Source organism: Manacus vitellinus, unplaced genomic scaffold (genome assembly GCF_001715985.3).
Source record: "Manacus vitellinus isolate BGI_N305 unplaced genomic scaffold, ASM171598v3 scaffold_19_pilon, whole genome shotgun sequence".
In the NCBI taxonomy this organism is placed as follows: Eukaryota; Metazoa; Chordata; class Aves; order Passeriformes; family Pipridae; genus Manacus; species Manacus vitellinus.
The window spans coordinates 12,764,551-12,779,829 of NW_021939395.1; positions in this window are offsets into that span (position 1 = coordinate 12,764,551).

Below are 15,279 nucleotides of genomic sequence, written 5' to 3' on the forward strand. Positions count from 1 at the left end.
AACCTGCACAGGACAAAACAATTTCGCAGAAATCCTGTTTTCAAGATTCTATTCCAAGGTGAGTCACGCTCTGTCTTCTGCGCCGCGTGGAGCTGTGATGTCTGTCCACAGAAATACCCAGTCGGGCTCATGACCCACTGTGTCACAGACTGTATGAAAACAGTTTTAGTGAGAAAAGAGAGTATGGAATGATTAAAGGTGTTTGGCAGGAACTCTTTGCACCTTTTTTTTAACACTCCCTGCATCATTCATTTCTTCTGTAGCTTGAATTCGGATCTTATCAAAGCCTTCAGTGACTGAAAGTTGTTGCCAATTCTTGCTTGCTCCAAGTAGTTACTGTGTTCTAGGCACAAATACAAGGAAAATTAACACCTTAATTAGCTCCACTGCTGCTGCTCTAAGGTGTTTCCTTTGTCTCTCATGGCTTGTGAGGTTGCTTCAAGTCACCCAGAGGCTACACAGGTCTGCACAGACTTGAAGTGCAGACAGAGTGAAGGTAGCTTGCAAGAAACTCTTTCACCCTCATCCCCTCCTGTCCAACACGTGGGTGGGGGATCTTAGAAATAAGATCTTACATGTTGTCCCTTCTTCAGGGAAGAAGAGTATTTCAGAGTCACATTTGAGAATCCATTGACTAATACACCCCAAGATTTTATAAGGAGTAAAGCAAAAGTCAATTTTCATTCAATAATACTGGCCGTGGGATTGATAATGGACTTGGAGCTACACTACTCTCTCTCCAGCATCTCTCAGAAACATTATATTAATTCAAACAGTGGAAATAAGAAGGTCAAGGTTTGTTCTGGAGTAGCTCTTACTAACTGAGTAACAACTGCAGTAGTTTGTTTTTTGACTGAGGCTGCCAGATCTCAAAGGCTTTACCTTGAAGGTGTCTTTATACCAGTAAGTAAAACTGAGGTGCTTCACAATACACTTGATTGCATCCACACAGAATTGTTTAGTGCACTAAGACCTGGCTCTGCAGGGCTCCTAGTGAAGGAAGACACTAAGAAAACAAGATTTTCTACGGGAAGATGAAAAAGTGACTTTCTGTTTGCAAGAGTGATGCTGCCTTGCTGGGCAAACATCTCTCTGTTTGAGTTTGTATGCTTGTGTTTACTTAAAGTTGACATGGTTGATCTCTGTGCCAATCACACACAAATATGTACATCAAACTGTATTTGCATAAAGCAACTTTGCAGTTAATTAAGAAATACAGAAAGATTTAATCTGGATTTACGTTGCCAAACTAGCTAAAATGCAGAGTTATGTTTTTCTATTCCATACCAGTTCTTGACTAAGGAATCCCATATTTCAAACTTTGTATTTAACTCCACCTATTCACATACACAATCACTATGGGCTTATAATTACACTAGAGGCATGATGCCAGACTTCCTAGGTGACATTTAGATTTTTTGCCAAGTCATTAACCTTACATCCAATTCATTTTCAATCTACTGTACCTCCTGAAGGCTTGGGATATTTGTTTGGTCTATCAGTTCTTGTAAATCACAGACTCATTTGAGACCTGACCATGGTTTTGCCACTGGAATATATCACAGCCTTAAACATAAGCTCAAGAACAGCACTGCTCTGTAGAAGCTAAAGATCAGGTATTCCAGGCTCCAGCTTTACTTTGCCTATATCTTTAAGAAAACATATACAACAGAACTACACATGGCACTCACTGATTGTAAGACAGATTGCTACAGGTAGCTCATGCAAGGTATAAACTTCTTTCAGATGTTTTTAAAGTATCATATATAAAACAGTAAAGGAAGCGCCGCTATCTGGCATTCTTGAGAAAGGTGGAACATTGGACGTTATGTATAAAATATTTAAGAAATGTAGTTTTGATGTGTTATTTTCCACGTCTTTTTGCCTGCAAGTGGAATGGTGGATGGGATTCCCAGAGAGTCTCTTTTATAGATTCTGCTGACAGCTCTACAGATCCAGTTCTTTTCAAGCCCCGATGGTTCCCTTTCTAAGGAAAACACAAAACAAAACAAAACAAGTACATAACCAAACTTTACAAAGGAAAAGAAAAGAAACTTTTCTTTACAGAGAAGTTTGTTTTTAACCATTTCACTTTTATGTGATTCCATTAACTCTGGGTGCCTTGAAGCTCTAAGTACACGTAGAAAACAAAAACCAGGGACTTTTGCCTTCACTCAAAACCTCTTCCTTGCCACCAACATTACGCATGGCAGTCTCACAGAGCTGTATTGCCAGTAGGTTTGGATGTCTTTAAGGCAATATATGATGGATAAAGAAACACACAAATCCCTTTTAAAATCTAAATATAGAAAACCCTTTTAAAATCTATGCTCTATTCCTTTCATTTGAACTCACAAATCTCTAGTGGCTGGGAAATGTGAAACTCCATGGTTAAACCCCAATGTCTAATTGTTCAGTGTATTTTTTTTTTAATGCACTACAGAATAATAGAATGGATTGGCTTAGAAGGGCCCTTAAAGATCATCTCATTCCAAACCCCCTGCCATGAACTGGGATCCTTTCCACTAGACCAGGTTGCTCTGAGCCCCACCCAACCTGGCCTTGGACACTTCCAGGGATGGGGCAGCCACAGCTTCTCTGGGCAACCTGTGCCAGGGCCTCACCGTCCTCACAGTAAAAGAATTTTTTCCTAATATCTAATCTAAACCTGCCCTCTGTCAGTGTGAAGCCACTTCCTTTTGTCATCGCTCCATGTCCTTGTCAAAAGTCCCTTCCAGCCTTCCTGTAGCCCCTTTAGGTACTGGAAGGTGCTCTAAGGTTTCTCCAGAGCCTTCTCTTTTCCAGACTGAACAATCCCAATTCTCACACCTTTCCTCACATGAGAGGTGCTCCAGCCTTCTTATCATCTTTGTGGTCTTGTCTGGACTCACTCCAGCAGGTCCATGTTCTTCCAATGCTGAGGGCCCTGGAGTGGGCAGCACTCCAGGTGGGGTCTCATTCAGAATCACCTCCCTCGACCTGCTGGCCACCCTTGTAACTTCCCTTTTCCCTAGTCTTATACTTAATTAGCAAACCAGTTGTGACAGTCAGCATCTAGAATGAGTTTTGAGATCAATGGATTAAAGGTTTCTAAAAGTTTTCAAAGTTTCAGCTCCCATATTATTATCAGCTATAACCTGCTGTCAAATGCTAGGGGAAGAGGTAGACAGGGATGGGGAACAATCAATAAAAATACCAATCTTCCACCTTCAGGCCTTCTATATTTATGACCTCTGTAATTGTTTAAGGTAGCCTCATGTTCATTGGCATCTGTCATACATTGAAGGTGCTGCAGGAGACGGGCACGGAACAGGCAGAGGCTGAGAAATCCAGGGATCAGCCTAAAATTGTAATGCCAGTGCTACTCAGAAGAAAGGGAGGAAATATTCCCCCTCCTCTCAGTTTTCTCTGCCATTTTGCTATCTCTTCAGCTCCCCACTGCAACATTAGTCCCAGTTAGCATCCCCAATGGTAGATGCCCTGTTGCACAAGTGATTCAGGTCTCACACGCCAATATCTTTGTAAGGGCTTGAGTTAGGCAATGAATCTGAAATCTTTCTAGAGCTAATTCACATTAAGGCAGGCACACAAGACATTTTTGCTTTATATAGCTGCTCCTGCCCACACAGTTCTGAACAAATACACAGAAAAGTTGGTAAAGTTCCCTTTTGCCAGTGATTTGCTCTCCCCGCTGCAGAGCTCACTATGAGCTGGCAGTACAGCACTGGGCCTTTGCCAGCATCAGTTTTTAAAAAGCTTTACCTGAATCACTGATGCTTGTTGTATCAATCCCCGTAAATAATGGTTTATAGTATTGCTCAGGTTTTACACGTTAGGACAACCACTGCATAATATTGTCTCTACTTAAACTTTTGCAGGAGTTGGAATCAAGAATATGTTCTGCATCTCAGCTCAGTAAAACAACCACCTAAGAAATAATTTGGGGAGCCGTATGAACAAAAATATACAACTTTTTAAGTAAGTTTTTCAGTTCAGCTGTTACTGGTCGTCTTTTAACTCCTGTTTGCAAACACCTGCTCACACCGGGATTTTCTTACACAATCCCAAATGTTTACATAAGCAAGGTATCAGAGAGCAGCTTGTTTCACAGGTGGGTTTCACCTGTGTAGAAGATCATACATTACAAAAAACCTAGCATAGCCTGCCTCAAAGCCCAGCAGAGAAGCAGGAAGCCCCTCTGTTCCAGGATCCAATCCGTCACACACGGAAACCAGCCTGCCTCCATCCATCAGCAGGGACACGCTGATTCCCAGCAGCTGGCAATCTGGCCCCATATGTCTTAGCTGACCAGTCACATAGCACAAATAATGAACAGTCACAGCAAAAGATTAATGAACTCCCACAAATCACCCATGCAAATGATTCTGGGATTACCAGTGTTTGTGAGCAGCGGACACAACTGCAGCCTCTCGCACAGATACAATGGAGCCACAAAGGCCATGTGGAACAACGCGTGTGTGAAAGCCTCAGCGGGGCACAGCCATTATCACAGGATTTCAAACCACGCAGACAAGAGCAATGCATACAGATTTGATCAGGAAACCAAATGCAAATTTTGGCTAAAAAAAAAATAAATATTGGTGAATAATAAGTTTGTCGAGAAATGCTATTTTAGTAAGATCATAGCCACCATGAGTTCAGATTGAATTTGAGAGAACTGTTTTGGCTTTAAACAATGAAGACATTTTTTTCAATACATGCAAAATAATTTAGTTCTGCTATTTTTCAAGGAGAATGTCATGACTTTCTATTTTTCAATGAGACTTCTACTAGTGCTTTAAATACCTTACTTTGAAATGTTAATAGAAGGTGTTTATCATCCTGAAAATGAAATTAAATATTTAATTTTGGACCAAATTGTTCAAGTCTGGATCAAATTTGGATTTTCACCCGTAATAATAAGAACACAAAACTAGATATAAGTATATGTACACATGGCTGTATGCATGCTTCGTTTCAGCTGGTTAGGTCAATGAAGTGGAAAAACCCTTCTGACAGCTCTACACAAATATTTCTATCAAAACGGCAAAGCTTTTCCTTCGCACCCAGAACACACAAAAACCTGAGTTGTTTTTCTGAGCTTTTGCAGCTCCCCAGCCTTGCACTGTGGCCTCGTCCTCCCAGCTCTGAAGAATGAGCTGAGCAGATCTGATGGGTGTGCAGCATCCCTGGAGGTACCGGGGCAGGTTCAAAGCACACACTTCTCCCAGACTGACTGGCCCTGCAAGTCTTCCAGCACTTGGGACTGCAGCAGCTAAGATGCTTTGGATCCCCCATGACAAACTAAGCAAACCTCTCCATCTGACCAAAGCAGGGTGCCAGGGGAGAACTAAAGCTTTTATTACACCAGGCTGTGGTAGGAAGAATCAGATGGTTTCTGAGATGTTGCAAATGTATTGAGGAAAAACTCAAGATGAATTTTGTAGTTGTTAATTTTAGATTGCTCCCCTGAGGCACCAGCCTTCAGGGATTTCTGCTGTGGGAAAGCACGTGGCAGGGAGACTTGCTTCTGCTCTCCTGAAAGCCACCCTGAATGTGCTGTGGGGTAGGACTGGCACTGGAGCGATTCTTTCCAAAGTCTGGAGTTTAATTTGCCCTAAAATGAAGCAATTTGCCATTGTGTGCAAAGCACTGCTTCTGACCTTTAACATCTACAATGTATATATCAAATAACACATCTTCTCTCATATTCCCCTTTCCCCTCTCCACTTAAAAAATACTTTAGAATACGTATGGAAATAATCACAGAGAAAACAAGCAGTCACTGAAGGTTTTCCACCAAACAGGATACGAACCTCTTGGTTAACAGCAATGTCACAAAGAAGCTGTAAAACCCCCGAAGTCATTTCCTCCTTCTAATTCACAATGACATTAACAAGATCTGAACCCTGACCTGCAGGTGACTAAATTATGTTGCCAAGCAACTACACTTTCAAAAAAGAGAGAGATAAGGAGTGAGCGGAACACGCACACCAGGCTGCTGCTGTGGGATAAACACTCCTCTTGTACGACTCCCTGTGCACCAGATCCAGCTCCACAGTGGGAAAGCTCTGGGATTCCCCACAGGTGTACATGCTGGTTTGGGGTTTTTTTCCTTGAAATTCCACACAGATAGGTATACAAGAACATTGCTACAGCTAAAAATGACAAAATGAAATATAGGAGCCATTTTTCTCTGGAGAAGAGGTGCTTATAAATTCACTTCGTCCAAAGTATCTCTCGCTTCAGCAATACATCAAACTATGCAGCCCCATCAGTCTGAATCAATTAGAAATTACTCACCAAGTAAATTACATTGAAAAGCTTTGATTTGCTACTGGAGTTTGCTACTGTTCTCTTCAATCTTAAAAGACTGAAAGCAAAAAAGTAATAATGTGACAGTGATAGTGAAATGTAACTTTTATTGAGATTGATGGGAACCTATTTGCCACAATATTTGCTTTTAATAATTTAATTTTTCAAACACTGCAAAGGGAGCCATAAATATTTGATTATCAAGTTCTTCCAATTTATGGTACGTTGGTTTGCACTGGTTGCCTATTTTCTCAATATTTTGTATTTCATTTCTAAAAATAATTCTACCAACCATATGTTCATAACCACCTTTTACTTTGCCTTCTAACCGTATTCTTTTAACTTTCATCTGTTGCAGGTTAGTAACCTTTCTACAAAAGGCACTTCAGGCACTGAAAGAAAACACAAAAGAATGACTCCCTTAAGAAAATATTGGTTTTTACAGCTTTGGTTTATTTTTGAATTCTGTAAAAGGGCCAGCTCTTTCTGACACGAAGGTCACTGACAAACTTCCAATGATTTTGGTGGGAGCAAAACTCGCTTCCCTCATTAGCATTGCTTACAGTTACTGGGGCTGCTGCACGACCGGAACATAGGATTTTGTAATTGGCAAAACAGAAGGCATTTCTCAGGCTAAAACATACAACAATATGAATACCAACAGAGTTTACGCTAATCATAGACAAAGTTTCTAGCTAGAAATTTTTCTTCTTGTACAGATAGGTTTGCAAGTGCTTAGGCCACAGGACTTTGCTGTTTTCTGAGAACAAAAAAGCAGACTAAATTGCACAACTGGACTTTTCTGATATCACAGCTCATACAGATGTGTAGAAAACAGGTGCAAGGGCCGATCTGTCACTTTTCACCTGGTTTTGAGCCATAAACATAAGGAAGGATATGAGGCGAAGCAGCTTCTACCTCCCCTTATGCCCAGGTTGTTAACAAAGCAAGGAAACCACAACAGGCCTTGCTGCTGAGTGTCCAGATTGCCGGATCCCATGGACCGAGACAGACGCTCTGACTCCTCATTGATGACTGGATGCCACCAGCTTCTGCTCAGCTGCCTTGACTGGATATTAAACTAGGTCATTTTACAGATGCCAGCTACAGATTTTCTGGTAAAAAGTGTTAGTGTCCACTGAGCCTTTCTGACAGGTTGGCTGCCTTCTAGGAGAATTATTGCACCTCATATGTGGCAGGAAGTTCTGGTGCTAGAGATACGATACCATCCCCTCCCTACTCCCAAACCTCTGCCATTCCTGATCTTATATTCTTATGGGAGGATTAGATTAAACAATGTGGTAAAATGTAGTAGTATATAATAGTAACAGCAAAAATTAAGACAAATGCAATCTAAAACCACTTCTAACACCAGTGTCCTACATAAATGTCAAATTCTACAGTGTGTCATTTGCAGAGAAAATTACTCAGAAACTGAAAGACAAGGCATAAAGAAGAGTCAGGTTAAGTTCTTCTAAAGGCTAGTAATAGATGACAAATGTAGTTCAAATAGCACAGGTGAAGAATGAGTCATTATTAATGACCAAGAGCTTTAGTTATTGGGGCTGAATGGAAAAAAAATCATTATGTTTGAAGCTTTATACTGGCACTGAGTGGAAATTATATGCAATCCCTGCTAAGTACCTGATTTTACTGCTAGAAAATCCCTCTGACTGAAATGTACTTCAAAGTAAACTACTTTAGAATTTCTTTGCGCTGTTGGATGCCCAACCAAAGGTCATTTTCTCTCTCTATTTGTGCATCATTTTAGCAATTTTTAAAGTTTTTTTCTCCCCCTCTTCTGCACTATACTTCTATTTTTCTACACTTCAGAGGGCCTAAACTGAAAATTGGATAACTGCGTTTGGAAATGAAATGCAAAATCAGAAGCCTACAGTGATTTAAAATAAAGATGTTTATTCATTATGGACCTTTCCCCACAAGGCACTGGCCACCTTCTTGTGCCATGGAACTCAGTAGCTGCAAAGGGGTTACAGAGCCCCAGACCCTGGTGGGAGCCAGGGGCTGGAATCCAGCTCTTCCCCTCCTCCTGCTCACAGCCCAATTACTCCCAAGATTTACTTTTCCCTACAGCAAATTCCCACCATGCCCACTAAAAATCCTTCATCAAGGATGCTTTTTTCTTAACGTTCTGGGATTCTCTGGCTCTCACAGCTTTCTCACTCACTCGGTGTATTTTTTCGTCTGCTGATAATCAGAGCACTGATACTGCACCCTGGTTAGAGCCTGAAAGGAGAGCTTCTCCCTTTGGTGTTGAACACATCTGCTCCCAGCGATAGTGAGGAGCACTTAAAAGGTGGCAGTGTTCAGAGGGAAGCAGAGGGCTGTGCAGAGGAACTATCGGGCATGTCATCCTCTTTTGTTACTTCAAGAGAAACCCCATCCCAAACCTTCCAGAAACAGCAAAGATCCTCGGGGCATAAATTGGGGTACACTTCAGTGTAGGTACAGACAGCTTACATCTCCCTGCTTCGGCTCTGCTGCTGCTCTGGTTAGGACACTGTAGAGCAGCCTGAATGTGACTCCAACTTATCTTGCCTGAATATCAAAGGTATGTGGGCACTTTTCCCTCCCCACTTATGATATACATGAGCAGGTGATGGAAACACATGATTAAAAACCTGTAAAAGAAGACAGTGCCAGAAGATCTTCCTCGGAGCAGGGCAACAGGGCTCTTGGGTTTATGAACAGACTGTAGAACAGCAAAGCAGTATTAGCTGCTCTGATTTCGTGATTGCTTCAAGACTCTCTCTTGGACTGTTATCAAAAAGAGCTAATTCAGCTGAAAATTAATGTTGCCAATCTTCTTATTCCCTTGGAAAAAAAAAAAAAAGTTAGCATTAGCCTTCAGCTTACCAGGTAGCTTACACAGCACTAGCACCAACAACGCCAGTCCCTGGGCATTTGGATGCTCCCTTTGGCAGCCTTCCACACTACTGAAAGATCTGCAGTGAAAAACCTCATTTCTTTATTTTCTTTCTCTGGTGCACAAACAGCAAGTAGCTTTTGACCAGCATGTGATTTGAAGGAGTGAAGGAAAAACCAGGAACAAAAGAACAGTTAGTAGTCGTGAGAGAAGGACAGGTATGCACGTTTCAGCAATGTGGACTGATGCAATAGGAAGCATTATGTTTTTTCTTACTATTTTCAGTAACAATAATATGACTTTTGTCTTGCAAAATGGCATCCTATGTTGCAAATAGAGTGTGTCCTGAGGCCCTTCAATGTTTTTGGCGGAACACAAAATTGTACTTACATGGATCTCTGTACTACACCGACAGGAGGAAAAGAAAGGGGAAAGAAACAGGATCAAAAAGCAAAAACTTTTCAGGGCAAACTAGTAATAAAAGACATGTGAAGTTTTTAAACTGGCTGGGGGATCAGCATAACACTCATGAGAAACCTATGTGTAGTTTCCAATTTCTGGTGCAGCTCCTGACCAGCTCTCTTCATCTCTCACTTCTTCCTTTTTTTTTTTTAACCAAAAATGACAGTACTAACCACCTTGCCTTATATTTGTGTTGTGAAGACTAATTCATTATTAATAGCAGAGAGGTTCAAAAGCACAGAGATATGTGCCACATGAGCCGGCAGAAACTCTGCTCTCCCCCCTGCACCATGTTTCATACAAAAGGAGATAAAGGGGTTGATTTCTAGCAGGAGAGTTGTGACTGCTGCAGATAAAGGTTCCCTACAGACTAAAGAAGATACTATTTGAAGGTATTTAATGCTATAGCTTTCCTTACACAACCATCTTTACATAAAAGCATATTTACAGAATCCAGACTTCAATGTGCTATGGAGGGGCAGGGAAAAGAATTTTTAAAGGGTTTTTTTCACCCCTTTTTCCCCATTAGTTTTTCCCCTAAGGGTGACCTGGATCTGTCCCCTGCCCCAAGCCATTCCTGAGGCAGCTCTCTTCTTACCTGTACCATCAAACATCCATGAAAACCTCTTCCTTCAGAGCAGGGATCATGTTGCTCCCTGCCTCTGAGGCCAGTTTGGTTTACCTAATAACACACCGAACGGATCATGACTTGAAACCCGGATTTGTCCTCAAGAAAACCATGTAACAAAGAACAAAAGCAAAATTTGCCTGAAAAAACATCCATTTCTCTTCTGAACACCTGTTCAAAGGAAGGCAGAGGATGGAAAAAGTCACATACCACATTTCTAACTGAATTAGTGGAAGCCAGTGATACACAGTGGTACTGGCACCACTGCAGCAACAACTGCCATCCTCAGATGCACATGTTTAGTGCTTAAAAGAAACCTTCTGTGGGGAATCGGGCTGTAATAATATTGGGAGCATCACAGAGCAGTCCTGGCAGTGGGGAAGCTGCTTGTCATGGAGAAACCCAGGTTGAAAGGGGATCTTGTCAGCCCAGACTGAGGCTCAGAGGAAGGGTGAAGGAATCACTAGATATTTAATTGGAATTAATTCTGCCTTTTTGTAATTTCTTCTTATTTCTGAATAATGTAGTTGTCTAGCTTTTTTGTTGTTGTTGTTTTTTAATTTAACAACAAAAAACCCAAACAAAACCACAGCAAAAGAAAACAAAACCAAAACACCAAAACAAAACCACGACAAAACAAAACCAAACCAAAACACCAAAACAAAACTAAGTAGTGTGAAGCTAAGTTGAAACATGTAGCCACAGCTGTAGTAGGCAATTCAGACATCTGATGGCAAAAGTAGTGGCTGGAAATTTTGGCACTTTAGAATTCAGAGAGGTTTAAAAAGTCCTCAAGAGTTACCTGAAGAACTTACAAAAAGCTGCATTGTGGATGACAAGGACAGATAAGGGGTCTAAGCGGTGCCCAGACAATTACAGGACATCTTGTGACACTCCACCAAACAAGCCAAGCATTCACAAGGACAGTGGGACCAAATCTTCAAAGCGTTCAAGGTCAGGAGGTTGGATGGACCTCTGAGCAACCTGGTCTAGTGAAAGATGTCCCTGCCCATGGCAGAGGAATTGGACTACATGACTTTTAAAGATCCCTTTCAACCTAAACCATTCTATGATTTGATGATTCCCCTGACCTTAGATCAGACTACACAGGAACAAGGACGACACAGAGACCAAAGTCAAGCAAATACATTCCAGCAAATACAAACACTCCTCCTCACAGGATTTATGCCAGTTGACATTAGGATTAACTTATTTCTTAATTAGGATTACACACACTTTGCTAATACAAAATGAAAAGAAATCCACTGCCTGATGAAATATGGCCCTATATGTTGTCTCATAAAGGTCTTAATGTAAATCTCCTCCCAAAGAGGAAAAGGTCAGTGATGAAATACGAGCTGACCTCCAGGATCTAGAGGACTTTCTGCCCTTCAGGTAAGGTGAGTGTTTTGGAAAGTAAATGATATCACCTGCATGGCAGGTTCAGAGGCAGGAACAAGGTCTGCTGTGATCCATACCTTCACAATTCCTGGGATAAACTAATTTCTCATCACCAGACTTCTCATGCCGATAGTCAATTTGTCCTGTACTGTGGTGAAAAATGGTAGGGTGGGCAGAATCCAACCTACCATACTAGTCATCATAGAATTATTTCTGTAAATAATGCCTTTAAACCTGCAAGAGTGTCTGGAAAATGCCCTCCGGTTTATATACACAGAAACAGGATTAAATCCTCCAAAAATCCACACCACATTTTACAAAGCTTCCTGCTGGTAAAGAAGTTCATGATTTTTAATTAGTACTATGCAGACATGAGGCCAGACATGCAATGTTCAATAAACCAGTTAGTTTTTACATCAGTAATGAGTCTTAGAATATTAATGTAAGGCCTTCAGAAGTCAGAAACAGAAGAGGGAATGTGCAGTGATCCTAACATTACCCCTAGGTGCATGTGAGTAGCAGAGATATTAACAACCTCAACAGTGGAAAGTTAAAAAAAAAAAAATCCGTGGAGGTGGAAATGTGTATTTCGCATGGGTTAATATAATCAGCTGCAGGTAGATTTCAGAGGATTATTTCCAATCTTTTGAGAAGAGATTTCTTTTGTGGGCATGATAAAAATTGTTAATATGTTGCTGCTGTTTTATTCAAGGTGAAAATTTTGCTTTAATCACTTTCAAATAAATGCGAAACTCAACCATTACTCCCTTCTAATAATACTGAAGAAAATAGTTCACACTAAATCTAACATAATGAACACAGCATGTTCATAGAGAACTGAGTGTTCTGAGCTTAAGTCCCCTTTAATCCATAATTCCTTTGGAACTACATATTACATCCACATGAATACCAAAGAGGTTTACGATTAATGTTATTTTAATGAATAATAAAAAAAAATGATGATTTATACAGTTATTTTCAGGTTTTTTTCACATAAAGATTTGTTGGTTAGAGACTCTAGTGTATGTATAAAACAGAGCACTACAATCTGATTGGGATGGTAATGCTTTTGCAAAAGCTTCTAAGCAATGTGAACACGTAGCTGAATTGAGCTGGGAATAGCTGCAAGCTCTGACAGGCCCCAGGTACTCCCTGAATTCTTCCCTTACCCAAGCTGTGCTGAGGAAGCACGATAAGAAACACACATTCTCAGAAGTGACTCTGCAAGCTTGAGTAGCTGGGCTTGATTCTCACCTTGCACTGGTTTGCCTCCAGAATTCCTACCCGGTTACGGCAACACATGTCAGATGAGACCTGTCCATATGATGCATCACTCAGTGCAGGGGAATGCTGGGTCCCAGCTCCTGCCCTTGAGCAAGATCCTCAGCTGTTCTAAATGCCAGCAAGGTCACAGGCAATTAGTTACACCAGCACAATAAATGACAGCAAACCACAAATGGTGTGTATTCCAGAAATAACAGGCAGTCAGAGAGCTTTCATTTAAAGACAGAAGCTGGAGTTTCACAGTACTTCAGCACAGTTACAGCCTAAACTTCAGGAGGGCTTTTACTGCATCAGCCAGCTTGGATGTGCAGACACTGAAAGCTGCCCCAAAAATGCTCTACATATGGAGTGGGATTACAGTGGCTGGGGATCTCGAAGGCTGTGGCTCTCACCCCATTCTCTGGTACAGAGCTGCAGTACTGCTGCCTCTCACCCTGTGCTTTCTTGCCTTCTAATCTGAGACACTGGCTCTGGCCAAATCTATTTGGCTCATCTTTCCAAGAAAGCCAAGAAAGTGGAAGAAGGGCTGTGAAGCAGTGATAGCACAGCATAAGCCTGCATATACTGTATCCAAATAACCTAATGAAAACTCTTTGGCAGCTGTTTAAATGCTGTGAGTATAGAAACGTCTGCAGTCAGAACTCTGTGGGATCCCTTCCTGAAAATGTCATCACCATGTTGTTATAATTAAAATAACATCCCCTCCAATGCCAGCTATCTTTATTAGGTACCAAACACTGAACCTCTTCCCAAATCACTGGGGTGCAAATTACTTTTCAAAAACATTTTTGGAACTGATAACCATAAGCTTTCACACTGGAATGAACTTTCCCAGGGACGACCGTTGTGTTCCTTTCCCCAGGCAATGTGCTAGAGAATTGTGACTGATTGTCAGCACCTGACTGGATGCTGGAGCTGGTTTTCCGGTCTTAAGTGTTGATAGATTCTAGATCATATTCCATAATGACATTTTTTAATGTTTTTGTCACTTTGACCAATCAAAGAAAAAGCCACCACAGTACCTCGCAGGGGACTTCCAAACCAAGGTTTAGTCTGGGAAAAAGCTTGCGAGTGTGGCACCAGGAAAGACATGAGTTGAGTATGAATGCCCACCTAAATTAACTCAAGTGGTACAATTTTCTGTAAAATAACTAATTACTTATTCACATTTCAGTGTGCAACAGTGAAAGTTTCTCACTGGAGGAAAGTTACAGTGTTGTCTGCTTTCCCACACACCTGTCCAGAGTTGAGATCTAGGCCAAATCCTGTGTCTGGCTACTGTCAACCCACTTCCAACATTGACATTATTTGACAGGGTTCATTACTTCAGAAGGTAAGAGTAGCAGCCCATAAAAACTGCACTCCTACTTGCAGTTGGCATCTTTTTCCCTAACAGTTACTCACAGCCAGCTCAGGGATGCCCAAACTGCTCACCTCTCCAGTGAGAGAACTTGGCGCTTACCCTGGAAACATCCCTCTCAGGACCCAATGTGGTGAGGCAGAGCCTGGGGCAGAATTGCTGAGTCCTATTCCTTAGAACAAAGACCCCAGAAGGATTCTGAATCCCTAACCATGAACTAGGACAACCTGCTTTCTAACTAGAGATCTGCTGCACAAAACAGAATCAAAGGGTTTGACAGCAGATCTCTCCCTCTGCCTTTCCTCCTGTGCTCTCATCACAGAGAGTATCCAGTGGCTTCCTTTGCCCCAACAAGTTCTGTACAGGTGACAGAAAGCTTCTGGGAAGGGACAACTGTACCAATGCACTGGCATGCTGTGCCTCTTGAAAAGCCACAGGATATCTGAGAGACCAGGTCTTTGGAGGGTGCAGGTCCCCACAGGTCACGTGCCTCATCAGTTTGATCCTTACACACAGCTCGATGCCTTTAGGTATCTAGAACCACACCATGTATCAGTGGTTAGGTAAAGGATCCCCACACTCAGTCATGTCTGAGTCATGGCTTCTCTCTGCTCTTCTCATCGGTTGCCACCAAAATCTCTCACCATCCCTTTTGCCCTCTCTGTGTTCCAGGAGCATCCCTCAGGCCTGCCTGTGCTCACAGAGCTCGTCTGCCCAGCCTGTAGCACATGGTACCACAGACAGAAACAAGTCCCCGTCACTGCCTATTGACACCCTTCTAGAGGACACAGTAAGCTGCAAACTAACAAGCAAAACACACACGGGGACTCTCAAAGGAAACATACAATTTGAAGGCTTCTAATCCAATTTCACAGGTTGAACACCCTCTGTATTTGTTGGAGATGATGATCATACCCTCCCTCCTTTCCAAATAAGCACATG